Here is a 14,238-nt window from a genome sequence, read left to right as displayed (position 1 = left end):
AATACAGAAGTCAATAGCTCATCAGCAAAGACAAAGCACAACATGCAAACAGGCAGTCATCTGTGAACAGGAATGCATCCGCACATCCTTTCACAGTGATACACACCTTACCTCCAAATGCAATTGCACACCGTCTCACAGACATAAAACTAGACACACATGGCCACAGATAACCACGCACAATCCTCAAACACACACACAGCTACTGTAGGTACACAGAAAATACACAGACAGGAGTGAAATCGCAGCATTCAGCAAATGTTTGACAGCGCATAACAGAGGAGTTAAAACAACCAATGGCCACATGAGCTGAGAAAACCGGCTGATCCTCGAAGGATTTTACCAAGAAAAATCCAAACATTGCCAAATGTGTTTCTGCAAAGTTTACCTGCAGTTCAGAATCATCTTAGCTAGCACCTCGCTATTTTTAAAAACTGAAAGACTCAATAAAAGCAGTAGAATATGAACAATGACCCACAAAAAAAACAGCAAATGTGCTATTCTATGGCTTTTTTCCTGGATAGATTAAGTGAATACATGCCCCAAGTGTATGTAAAACACACATAATAAACACAGAACAGCTGAAAACAAAGGTGTTTGTAGACTTTATCTATGAAATTGACATGTGAAGCTATGACTCACTTCTGTGCTTACATTTGTTCTGCATTTGTAAATTTGACATTTCCTCTCTTTTGATTCACACTTTTTCATTATGCCCTTTAAAGATTTTTTTTTCAAGATCTGTGTCAAATACAACACTTTACACCCCGCTGCTCCATTTATATTTGTTTTTAAGAACAACAGGAAGGAAAACAGTTGATAATTGCTCTTGGTAATGGTTTGAATAATTTATAGGAAGGAAGGAAAAAAAAACATTTCTAGCCCCTCAAAATGTGAGGATTTGCGGCTTTTCTCTTTTTTAAATCCTTTGTGTGGATTCATGCTTTGGACTATTGGTCAAACAAAAACAATCTGAAGAGGTCACTGGGAAATTGTGATTGGCCTTTTTCAGTATTTTCTGACATTCTGTAGATTGAACAATTCATTGTTTAATCAATAAATAATCAACAGATTAGTCAATGAGTCCTATGAGTTCACTGAATATCAGGGAATATCACTCAATGAAATATCATAGCCATTTCATGCTATAGGCAGAAAAAGTTAATATGTTAGATCTTTGAAGGCTGGATGTTAAAAACACTGCCACAGTGCAACGGAGTCAAATTTAAATTCTTGATCTTCTTGACTTGATCCAAAGTGACTTGAACACATCTCTGGGATGCACACAGGGCTGAGGGAAAACTCTCTGCTGACTTCACTTTCTCTTTTCCATATCCTTTTGCAGAAACTTGCAGCTGAACCTTTCTAAAGTAAGTCTCCTTGTCCTGTCAGACAGCAGAACAGCCAGGCAGGGACACAGTCAGCCCCTCGTAGCTTTCCTGAGAGACAAACCTTTTCAAACATGACCGGCGGAGAGCACAGTGACAGAGTCCTTGCACTGCAGGGCTGATGTGGGTAAAATGTGGCTTCTATTAGAGCAACAACAATATGAAATCAAAATCTAATGGAGCACAATTCACCAAACTGAAACAGGAAATAGGACAAAATGGTACCAGTTCTTTTAACTGGGTTCAGTATTATTTTTAACATTCTTATATAGAGCTTTTAAAGAGGACATACTATGCACATTTGGAGGTCTATTTTTATATTCTGGGGCTCGACTGGAATATCTTTGCATGGTTTACAGTTCAAAAAACTCCTTATTTGTCTTATACTGGCCCTTTATGCAGCCCCTCAGTTAAGCCTCTGTCTGAAACAGGCTGTTTTAGCTCCTGTCTCTTTAAGGCCCTCCTCCCGATGAGGCCACTCTGTTCTGATTGGTTAGCTCCCAGAAACTGCCCCTTGTCCAACAAACAGTAATAGTGGGATTTCACTTATTTTTCTCATTCTTTACTCAAAATATAAACTTCTCAAATACATCCGTACACATTTGAGCCCGAATCCGACCTGAAATGTGAATGGACAACATGAATAATGACTGATGATGATTGATAATGAAAATAGTCATTAGTTGCAACCCTATTTGTATATTCCATATTTCATACGAGAGTCAAATATTAATGAGAAGATATATTTTGTGGATATTAATGGACCTTTGCCATATGCTGCCAGTCACTTTTGTTAGGCTTCTTGTCACACAGTTGACACTTTCATCGAGTCACCTGTTGATACTCTGCTGAAGTGTTCACTATTAGGATCTCAAATATCCAGGACATAATGATGAATGCATTGATATTTACATTTAATAGTGAAGGCAATTAGTAGAACTTTTACCCAGAACAATTCATGTGGAGCGCAACCAGTAGAATCAGCTTTGAACCTAAATTACAGACATTAGTAGCAACTATTGTTAGAATGCAATTATCACATACTGTAACACTGTTCACAAATGCCAAAGTGCAAAATCATTCAATTGAACACTGAATTCATTTATTCTAGGTGAAACTAAAGACATTTGCTGAATAATTAATAATTACTGAGGCTGCATCTGTCACTCAAAGGTAACTATAGGTTGTTTTGGACAACTGACATTCCGACTGTCGTTACCCGATCTGAGAAGTGCATGTGCAAGCAGGTCCGCCATCTTGGACAGCTTGGTACATTAACACCACATGTACAAACCACATGTTGTCACTACACGATCTGAGTGTCACCTGAGGATTTTACGCACATTTTTCACAGCATATGAGTTATTACATAATCAAAACAAAGCACCTGTACATCCTACAGAGCTGAAATTTCTACTGAATTGTGACAAAAATTTGCCTCACTGCAAACTATGGTCAATTCAGAAGTCCATCTCTCTATATTTTTCAAAATATGCAGCATCTGTATCTCCACAAGTCTTCATTCATATGCTACCAAAATTGACACATTCTTTGGATATTAGATATCAAGTTTTTCGAATAGTGTTCAGATCAGTCACATGGTGAGTCTGCAGCGATATTCAATACCTTGCTGTAATTTGTACTGTATGCACAACATTTTCTATTTCATCTAATTTTTAAACAAATACACCAGTTTTGCACACGTGATGTCATTGCATCAACTGTGGTGAAGGAGGTGTATGGAGAACCATGTGACCTCAGTGGCGCAGTCAATAAGTCATCTTCTCTGCCCACAATGTAGCAATTCATGCATGTTGTGTGTTTTCAAGTGCTTATTGAGGTCATATTCAGTCGAATGCTTGCTATCTGTTTGGACCCTGATCATTGCCTTTTACAGCTATGTTTGTCAACTGATTTTCTGTTGACCAACTGATCAATCCGGGAAGTAGTCGCTGAGTAGACGCTGCCAGAAAACATCCCATTATAACATGATTATGTGCAACACATACCCATAAGAAATCCATAACACGCATATGCGTTGAGGATTCAACAGGTGATCATGAATTATGTATGAAAAGGGCATACATAGTCATTCACTCCATATCTAATGAGAGGATTCAATCACTGAAACCTGAAGACTAACTACTGTTTCAATTGAACAGCCCACACAAAGGCTACTAATTACAGTCTGCCAGCAACAATAGCGATTATGCTACAGGTGAATAGTGTGAGAACTAACAATAGTTCATAAATGATGTTTCTTAATACAGGAAACAATGGGTTTTTTTGTTGTTGTTTTTTAAATCAAAAGACAGTAACAATGCACGAAAGGAAAAGAACAAGATGGAATAAATGGGGTGTTTTTCTTTTCAATCACAAGGTTCCTGTGTGACCATGAGGGCAGATATTCTGGCTTAACACATTTCAAGTTTAAAGAGGCAGACTTCCTTATTGTTATCACTGGCATCCTCACAAGCTCAACTTTAATTGGCATACTGCTGTAAAAGACACAATTTCCACTGTATAAATTTAGATTCCAATCCAAAGTCACAGGTCTCTTGAGGAGTGCAAGGCACAGAGCTACTTCCTCCGTGCATTTTAAGTATGCGTCGTGAGCAGGCGAAAATCAAATCTGAGCACATTTTCTGGGTTGGTTTATTTTCTAAATAGAGGCGTTGGTTGAAATCTGTCAGCAGCAGCATGATTGAGAGATCTGTGAGGGATCTATGGTCTGTGTCCAAATCTCCAGCAGTTCCCCAAACCCCAAAATCCCTCATCGCCTCCAATCAAGCCAAGCAATCTGACAATTTTCCCTCTTCCTAACTAACTGTAGATCTGCTGCAACCCTCAGTTTTTTTAAGTCAAGGCTGAAGACTTTTCTGCTCGTTTTTTTTTTTTTTTTTAAATCAAATGTGAAGCTTATGATTAATATTTTACACTGCACTGTAACATTATTCTTGGTCTTATTCTATTTTAGCTTATTTTTATTCCCAATTGAGCACTTTTTAATTGTATTAAATGTATTTTTATATTACATTGTGTTGCTTTTACATTCTGTCTTGATGCCTATTATGTTTTATGTACAGCACTTTGATTTGCCTTGTTGTTGAAATGTGCTATACAAATAAATGTGCCTTGCCTTCCTCTGTCACTTTATCTCCCTCCATCCTCCCCTCTCTATTTCTCTATTTTTCCATCTAGCTTCTCTTTGTTTCCGACTCTTTCACATTCTCTATGACTGTGGTTTTGTCTTTCCCTCTCTAACCCTCATTCTGTCAAGGTGGCATAGCTGTATGGCCAAGAGAGCAGAGATCTGGAGAGGATGACGAGAGAGTGAGGGGAAAAAAGGAGGGAGGCTGATCTGAACTCACACACAGACAGCATGCCTCACTCGGTGCCAGGGCCTTGCTGTTTGCCAGGCAGGCTGTGTTTGTGTGAGTGTGTGTGTACACCTTGGCAGTCGTTCTGAGCCGCAGGGCCAAGTCTGCCTCTGTCCAGACCTCTGCATGGGTCTCTTTAGGGGTTCCCAACCTTTTTTGGCAAGTGAGACCACACTGATGTCAAGAAATTACATCAATGCTTAACTTCTTAAAGGATTGTACAATAACGATTGTGTTGGATAGGTTCTATTTTTTCAAGCAATTAAGAATCAATCTGCTCTCATCATCTAATAATATTACTGCTGATTATTCATGTAGCACATTTACAAAGTGCCTTACAACACGCCAGAGAGACACACCAGAGAGATCACGTAATAATAGAAACCTTAAGGGGAAAACAAACCCAACATGAGCCTAAAATAAGTATATAGAAAAAAACAACAACAATAATGCACAAACAGACAAAAACTGCTTTTATATTAGGGCTGCAACTAATGATTGTTTTCATCATCAATTAGTCAATTAGTCATTTGAACTATGAAATGTCAGAAAATGGTGAGAAATGTTGATCATTGTTTCCCAAAGCCCAAGGTGATGTCCTCCATTGTCCCAAAGATAGTTTATTGTCACAGAAGACTAAATAAACCAGAATATATTCACATTGGAGAAGCTGGAATCAGAAAAAATTTTGATTTTTTTGGACAAAAATGACTCAAAACAGCGAATCAATCATCAAAATAGTTGGCAATTAATTTTCTGTCAATCAACAAATCGATTAAATGACCAATCAATGCAGCTCTACCCTATATAAAAGTGTATAAAAGTAGACTTAAAAACTATGATGATCACTTTTATTCATACCATTCAATGGGGAGAATTTTCTAAGTTAAACCAAAGTCAAGCTTACTACTCACTTTTACTTTTTATGCAGTTTGCAGGTACGTTGTTTTGTACCTGTGATGTGCTAGTTCAGCTTAGCTACATGCTATCTGTTCATGATTATCTGTTGGATCAGGGAGCAGATTTTCTCAAAAGGGACCAAACCAGCAACACTTCATTGTGCTTTGGTTCATATCTGCTGTTTTACACTCTGCTTCACCACTTATTTACAGTTTCACTCCAGTTCCACTCCACTGTCTCTCACACACTCATACACACACACACACACACACACACACTCCAGAGGAGCCAAGGTCAATACACACTCACAGATGTGAGTCTGTAGATGGTGGGTGATCTGAAAACCAAATGAAAATTACGCACAGACTGGAGGATTTGAGGTTACTGGAATAAAAATCAACAAAGCTGCAGTGGTTAATCTTTGCTTTGATCTTGAACAGAGCTCTGTGGTGCAGTTTTGTTTTTTGGGGCACAGATGCTTATTATAGAAGAGATTGCAGTCTCTGATATTAGAGCTGTCAGATTTGAGAAAATTGAATGAAATCTCTGTGGGCTTCATAAGTTTATATACCCTCCCAACTGTGCGTGAAAAGCACTTCTAGTATCATGAAAATCAGTGTTTCCCAGAGTGGTGCAGGTTATCTTTAAAATCCAATTACTTACTGATGATTATTACTACACATTGCTTTACAAAATCCACTGTTATAGTCTGTAATAGAAATTTAATCTTTGTGATCCTAGAATTACTCTTACAGAGCAAAGTTAATGTATTTCTATTTGAATAAACATAATATTTTACATTTTCTGAGCACAGGCACTTAATCACATAATTTTTAAATCTCTTTTTTCTTGTTTGTTAAGTTAATATGCCATTGTAACTACTTAGAATATCTCTGTAATCTATTTTTACTGATACCACAGATTCTTTTTTGTGAACTGTTACAGTACTTAGCTGTGTGATATCACAAGTAATATTTAGCACTGCCACATAAAATCAGCTTGCTCCAAAACTGGAACACAAACAAATATGCAGCATCTTGCCTCCCAATATGGCAAGGCTCATTCCTCTTTGTACAGCAGAGTCTTTCTGCTCCCAGTCTACAAACACATGATCTATCTGTGGCCTTTTAAAAGGAAATGTCAAATCAGCACATAGGATAAGGTCGGGACGAGAGCAGTTGATGGGGCATCAATTCACACACACTGCCAGTTCACTGCATCTACAAAAAAATGCCCATCATCAGTCATTTAGTCTGGTATTGATTCTTAAAATTGTTTTTTGAGTCAAGAGATGATGGCTGGAAACATTATAAATCACTCCATGAGTATCACGAAAATGTCACAGAGGATGTTCAGGAAAACACGATAAACTGCACAAGGAAAAATTATGAAATAACTTGACATCAGTGAGAAGATGGTTCTGCATAAAAAATAAATCTGACTGATGACCAACTAAAAATAGAAATGATTTGCTCAGAAGGACTAGTAAAAACTGATCCATGGTCTCAGGCCATTACAGCTTTCACCATGTCTACAAACATGCAAATGGACAAGACACAGCAACAGCAGAAGAGACTGACCATTAATGACACCACAGTCTCAGTTGGATTACACTGATGTGGACTTTAATTTAAATTTAATAAAAAATTCTGACATCAACTTCTCAAAGTGTGAGAAACAGGTGTAATTAGCGTACATAGCAGCCCTGGATAGACTTGATCTGATGAGTCCAACACAACATAATCAACAGTTCAGTGTTAGTTTATCTACAGTAGATATTTAATATTTTATCATCAGAAGTGTAAGCATTTCCCTTACGTTAACTTCCCTTACAGTGCACAGCAACATTATATCTGATTATATACACATTAAACTAAATCACTCTGTGTTTATCTGTGTAGACAAAATTTCATTTTGCTGTGCACTTCTCATGTGTATGGTGCGGAATGACAATAAGTCTACTTTCAACTTCAAGAAGCAGGGAGGCTAACGTTGGGCACAGTAGCAAGCATACAGAGCTGACTGACAGCATTGTGAACATACCAACACACAGAAAACACGCCAGAGGGAGCAGAGCTTAGGCTGTTTTACACTATATTATAGAAAATTCTACTTGTTTTGTAAATGTAAAACATATTTAGGAAGTTAATAGTGGATTTTCACAGCAGACTCATCAGTATTCTTTATACAATTTATAAATTAATTTGGCCCCACTGTCCAATGAGCAAATGAAAACTTAAAATTAGGAGCATCAACAGTAGTGATCATATCTTCAATCATCTATAATCCATGTAACAGTCAATAAGCAAAACCTAATGGGTCCAGCTATACTTTTTATGTTTTGAAAGCTAGAGTACAATTATATCAAGACGTTTCAGCTTCTGTCTCTTCTTCTACAACCACCAAACCCTGTAGCTTCATGTTTTCATTTTATTCTTTTATGCTGACCTGAATAAAGCCTTGCACTTCACTCTGAAAGAGAGAAAAAAAAATAACCAACAGACCTTCTTCAGCAGTCTTTCATTTATCATAAGGAGCCTTGAAGGGAAATATATATTACAGAGAGAGAAAGGAAACTGCTATTGGTCCAACAGCTAAGCTAAACCTCATTCAATCATACCAATGTGTTATTTTTTCCCTCCTCCTTCCTCCATACACTCTCTCTCTCCATCTTCCTGCCTGCATATCTTCTGTCTGTCTCTCCCTTTCTCGTTTTTGTGGCCACGCTTCTGTGTGGCTGCCCTTTCAAATGTATCCAAATTACAGAAAAAAAAAAAAAACATGGTAGGGTCCAACAGCCTGGAGTAGTGGGGCTTTCTCCTGAATTATGCTATTTGTTTTTCTCAATCCTAAAGGCCTGGCAGGCCTGCTTTCAACATTTTCACACATGTCCTGCAAAGGGAAGAAGAGCAGCAGAAAAAAACAGTAGGAGCTGGTGATGGAGAGAGGGGAGGGGGGTGGGGGGGGAGTGTGCAGTATGTGTGTTTGTTGTTGTATTTCTATACTTATCAGGACCAAAGGTGTTCACAAGATGGGGACAATGATCTAAATCCTACAAATATTAAGACATTTCGGTCAGTTCTCACGTCCACAAAGGTCTCAGCTAGGATTAGAAATCAGAGTAAGACTACAAGGAGGAATAAGCCCCGGTAGTTGCATGCACTGAAGGCTTGTAACACCAGCAACAACACCAAAATGCTACCAGAGAGCATCCCTGCACCATGGCTCAGCATCAAAACACAATCCCAATTTCACATCCTCATTCATCCTTTATTTAATCTGACAAAGGCCAAACCTGTCAGTTTTTAAATGTTGTTTAAGCAGAAGCAGACATAACTGTCCAATACAAAACAAAATCCCAAAATTGGCAAAGTTATAATTAAAATCACAAACTCTATAAGTAAGGACGAGTATGAATCTGCATTTGAGGCCAGCTTTCAGTATTTGACAGTTTGAATAATCTGTACACATTTCTGCCTTTACCAAAATAGTAATGAGGTTTGATATAAAAGTCCTTGTTTTGTTTGTTTTTCTTTTAGTGTGTTCATGTCTGTGTGTAAAGTGTGGCTCTTCGGTTTGTGTGTCTGGTCCTATGTGTGAGACTTAATGCTTATGTGTGGTTGTAACGGGCAGAGTAGCCATCTGGAGGATTAGTGGACCAACCTGTAGCCTGGCAATGAGCCAAGAAAGGGTTATCAAGGTAATTACAAAAACAATACAAATACATAATTTTACATTAATGATGTTAAATTATATATTTACTACATCAGCAGACAAACCAACAGGTGCCAACAGTCCATCCCTCCTCTATATTAGTTCATGTCTCTGCCGATGCCAACATTTGTGTGGTACAGTGGTCTTTGTCTCTTGATATCCATCTAATCTTGAGTTGGCACTGTCTGAATCAATATGCTACTGCTGAATCCACCTAAAACAAAACTGAACATGGAAACAATTTTAAATATTTGTGTCACAAATATGATAGCTGTATGTTTAGTACACGAGTATGTATATACAAAAAGTGCAAAAATGTATATTTTATTTGAATTCCAACCATAAAATGAGGGGGACTGACCAACCAGCTTTGGAGTCCTTGGAGCCACGTCACTACCGTTGCTTATAATTGTTTCTGATTTTGGCTAATAAATCCAAATATTAATTTGCATTTTTTCATCCTCAATTTATAATTCTTACATTAAAGGGGACATATCATGCACATTTCCATTAGAAATTTACAGTCTATAAGCACAACAGACTGTTTGAAGTAGTTTGCCTTGTCATCCAGCAGAGGTCTTGACCCATTGGCTGCTCTCTGACCTATCAGTAAACTAACCTAAACAATAAAAATGGAGAAGGACAGTAGCGAGCAAAGCCGTGCTGATTGGATAATCACGACACCAAAGCATCTGTGAAGTAGTGTGTGGAAGTATTTTGGGGGCTACCGCTACACCGTAGACAAAATTTAAAAATTACCAACAAAGATAAGGCTGATTGCCAACTTTGTTAATAGCAGCTGTCTTACTCTAACAACAACAAATCTGAAGACTCACCAGTTAGCCACACAAGTGAGGCAGCAGAGGCATCGAGTGGAACAACATCACCTCTTAAAACCTTGTCTGACACAGCGCAGTCTCAAGACACTCCCTCTGACCACTAATTGATGGACGTCATTGGCCATAAATGCTTATGACAGTCACAGCAAATTGTATCTGAGATACGTTATGGTATATGATTATAATTTGAAGGAATTACCTGTTAGTTTGAATTAGTTCGAACATGACTTTTTGACAATGTGACAGCCTTAATGTGTGTATTTCTGTATCTGTATCCCTGTTTCAATAAGCAGTATGACTGGACAGTATCTGTGTCCAGAGTGTACATACATGTGTGTATTTGTGTGCATACAGTATACTTTTGCTTTGAGTGTCTTGCGTTTGTGTGCTAGTCTCCACTCCTCATGCAGCGCTACCACCCTGACTCACAGCCAGACACATATTTCATGGCTTGATGGTTTCTCTGTGTGATGCCAAGGCCTGATAGCTTATCTGTGGAATCCTCCTCACTTGCCTGGAGTTTAGTTCAATAAAATGCGGGAAAGAACAGCCATTGACAAAGAAACCCCAGAGAGGGGAGAAGATCAGATACGGGAGTCTGATACACCACTCAGATTGGGAGGCTTGGGTCAAAGCAGGACAGGAAAGAGGAAAGTGAGAAACAACCATGGTAGCCACAATCATGCGCTCCATATACACATCGTACATCTATTTCCTGCTTGCACATTACAAGTAGTCTTTCCTTTTTCTTATCATTGCCATTTCCTATTCTGTTAACAACAGAGGCAACAAAAAAAGGGGAAACAGAAAGTATTTTATCATGTTTCTGTCATTTTTCAAATCCCGCCCACCCATATATAGCTTTAGTGTGCGGCATTTATTTACTTCTGACCACGTAAATACCCAGTAGTCATATTCTGCAGCTGAACACCAGTTAGACGACGTGCAATGTTTAAAAGCAAACAGCAGAGCAGCAGGAAAGTAAACAGCAGCCAGCAGTTTCACTGAAGTTGTCCACAGAGTGTGTGTGTGAACAAACATAATCAGTCAAGTCCATGAGCTCACACTGTGCAGATGTCTTTGTTTCAGCCATGTTTGACAGATGAACCCCAAACACTGGCTACCAGGTGAAAGTTGGACACGTTCTACTTGATGTTAGAGATGTGCAAGTATTAAATTGGCAATAAGTGAATGTCAGTTTAGAAGCTTGAGTTTGGTTTTATACCATAATAATATTGCATCAAGTTAATAAATCTACCTATCAATTGTAGTGCTATAATTGCACCTAAACTTGATTAATCAACTTGATCTACAATTTAAAATGTCTGTAAGTTTGGTAAAGTGACAAGCAGTAAAACTAAAAAAAAGCTGGCGGATCTAAGCTACAGCTCAGCCAATACTGGGTTTTTCTGGCTGATATCAATATTAATATTTGAGTTAAAAATTTTGAAAACAATATATCAGCCAACAATGTGAACAAGATATGTGCTGAGTTGGACATTTTACAGTTGAAAAATAGACTTGATAGTCTGATTAAATAAAGGTAGACTGCACACATTATCCAAGAAGCACAATAATTTTTGGCTATAGTGGATCAGGATCAACTAAATATCTTCTTTGTTTAATAATTGTTTTTTTGTAATTCATTCACTTACAGTCATGTCTTTGTAACACATGTCTGTGTTCTTGCAACTCCCATCCACAAGGTTTGGAGAGACATTTGATGTGGACAGTAAGTGTTGGTCATGATGCATCATTGCTGTGACTAGTGTATGTACTGGCTGTAGCAAACCAAAAGGATATCTTCTACTGATCTACAGTACCAACCAAAAGTGTGGACACACTTTCTCATTCAAGGGAATGGGAAGGTGTGTATGGTCCATTTTGTTTTAAAATACAAAACAATAAAAAAAAGTAAAAAAAAAAATAAAAAAAAAACTTGTTAATGCTCTGGTGGACAGACTTTGTAATGGAGACACTTTTTCCATCTCAAATTTCTTTATCTGGTATTTACCTACAGCAATTTCATGTTACTCATCAGCCAACATATATTCCAATACCAATATATCAGTATTATTAGTAATAGTAATATCAGGCGATATATCATCCGGGCCAAGTTCTAACCCACTGAATAATTCATGCCCTACATGACATCAGACTTGTGACAATTATTTTTGAGTATTATTTTGCCTCATGTTTAAAGATAGAGGGGTGATAATTACACAGACAGGAAAAAAAAACAGATGGCCTGTTAAGAGTAGTGTGCCTTTTCTATACTGAGGAGTGAGTAGAGAAATTGATGTTTGGAGAAACAACATGGACAAATACTGCAATGCTTTGAGTATCATTTTTGCAACTGATGAACACTGGACATATATGTTTGTCAGTTTTACCTAGTTACAAGAAGAAAGGAGAGATCAGACAGACATTAGCTCTGTGTGAAAAACGCAGCCCTCTCATTCATTTGCCTGAAGCCAGTATGTTGACGCAGCAGGGGTGTCAACACAGAGAACTCTGGCAGAACAACACAGGGTCGTCCAGCAAAAAACCTGAACCTGTTTCAGCTTTTGATGCAACACAACACAACGTCATCCAGCAAGGCGCCGCGTTGGCCAATCATATTGGCCATACATGCGAGCGCAAATTGCTGGTAGATTACTTTGCAACGTGAATGCTGTATTCAACTGTTTACCTCGCGATCGTCCCAAAGAAAGATGAAACAGCTGCCGCCGTAATAACTTTCCAGAGTTGTAAAATCCTGTCTGTGAGTATTACAAACCACTGTGCGATGTTGTGGCATCTGTGTTTAAAAGCATTTGTCTATAGCTCCAAATGGACTTCCTGGATTGTCTTTCATTGTCGTACTTCGGTACTTACAACAAGCCCCCACCAACGCAGCCCCTTGCAGTTTTAATGCTATTTTCGGTCTGAATGCAGCTTAAGAAAGAAGACGGGTAAAGACGAAGACAGGAGAGGGAAAAGAGGGTAGAGGAGGACAAATAAGTTTTGATTTTGAACTGTATGCCTGCAGCGGTGGATGGGGTTGGAGAGTAGAAATACAGTTTTTGTTTTTAAGGAAAACAAGGTGGTAAATTTGTCATGATGTACCATTAACTCTCCCAAATGCCTCTACCTGTATAAGGGCCTTCAGGTCAACATTATCTGCCCACACACACACATGCACGCAACTAGACACACAACCTAACTACTGCTGAATCAAACTCAACACACAAATACACACACACACACAAGCCTGAAGTCAATATCATTACTTCAGCTGCTGCTAGTTGCTTTCCCCCGCTGACACACGCACACACGCATACACTGATGCTGAAAACTCCAGCCAGCTTCTCAGGGTGGCATTGTTCAAATGCTCAGCTGCCCCAGCTCTGATTAATTCATTACAGGGCCAGGGCACAGTATACACTGTATGTGTATGTGTGTGTGTGTAGCCAGGGAGGGGGACAAAGACAGAAACAGTAGGGAAGGAGTGAGAGAATGAGGGAAAGATGGCAACAGAGAGGGAAGGACAGGGAGAGAGAGAGAGCATGCAGAGATAAAAAAAGAGAGAGAGAGAGAGGGCTACAGAAAAACAGAGAGACAGAGCAAGAGAGAGATAGAGAGAGAAAGGGGGCATGTCGGGTTTGGATTATTAGTGCTCCCTAGTGGTCAGCTGGCGGATTTATTCATATGATTTATTACGTTGTCCCTGCTCTGGGATTTTGTGTTAGTTCCCACTCACGTTCCTCTCATATTGTATTTATCATCTGTGTGACTTTGAAATTGCAGCTGCCATCGACTTTGAGCCTCTTAAACAGGCTTGACATATACTCCCCCCCCCCACCACCACTACCACCACCACGACACTCTTCCAAACATCCTCACCCCACCACCACCCTTCCTCAAGCCGACCCATACATATAAACGACCCAACAATGAATTCTAAGAGGCAGACTAATAAAGGCAATTGTGTTGATGTATGTAGCTCTTAGGAAGGGTTACTGTGTGCCAATGGAC

This window comes from Thunnus albacares, chromosome 13 (assembly GCF_914725855.1).
Source record: "Thunnus albacares chromosome 13, fThuAlb1.1, whole genome shotgun sequence".
Lineage (NCBI taxonomy): Eukaryota > Metazoa > Chordata > Actinopteri > Scombriformes > Scombridae > Thunnus > Thunnus albacares.
Note: the sequence above shows the minus strand (reverse complement) of the source record.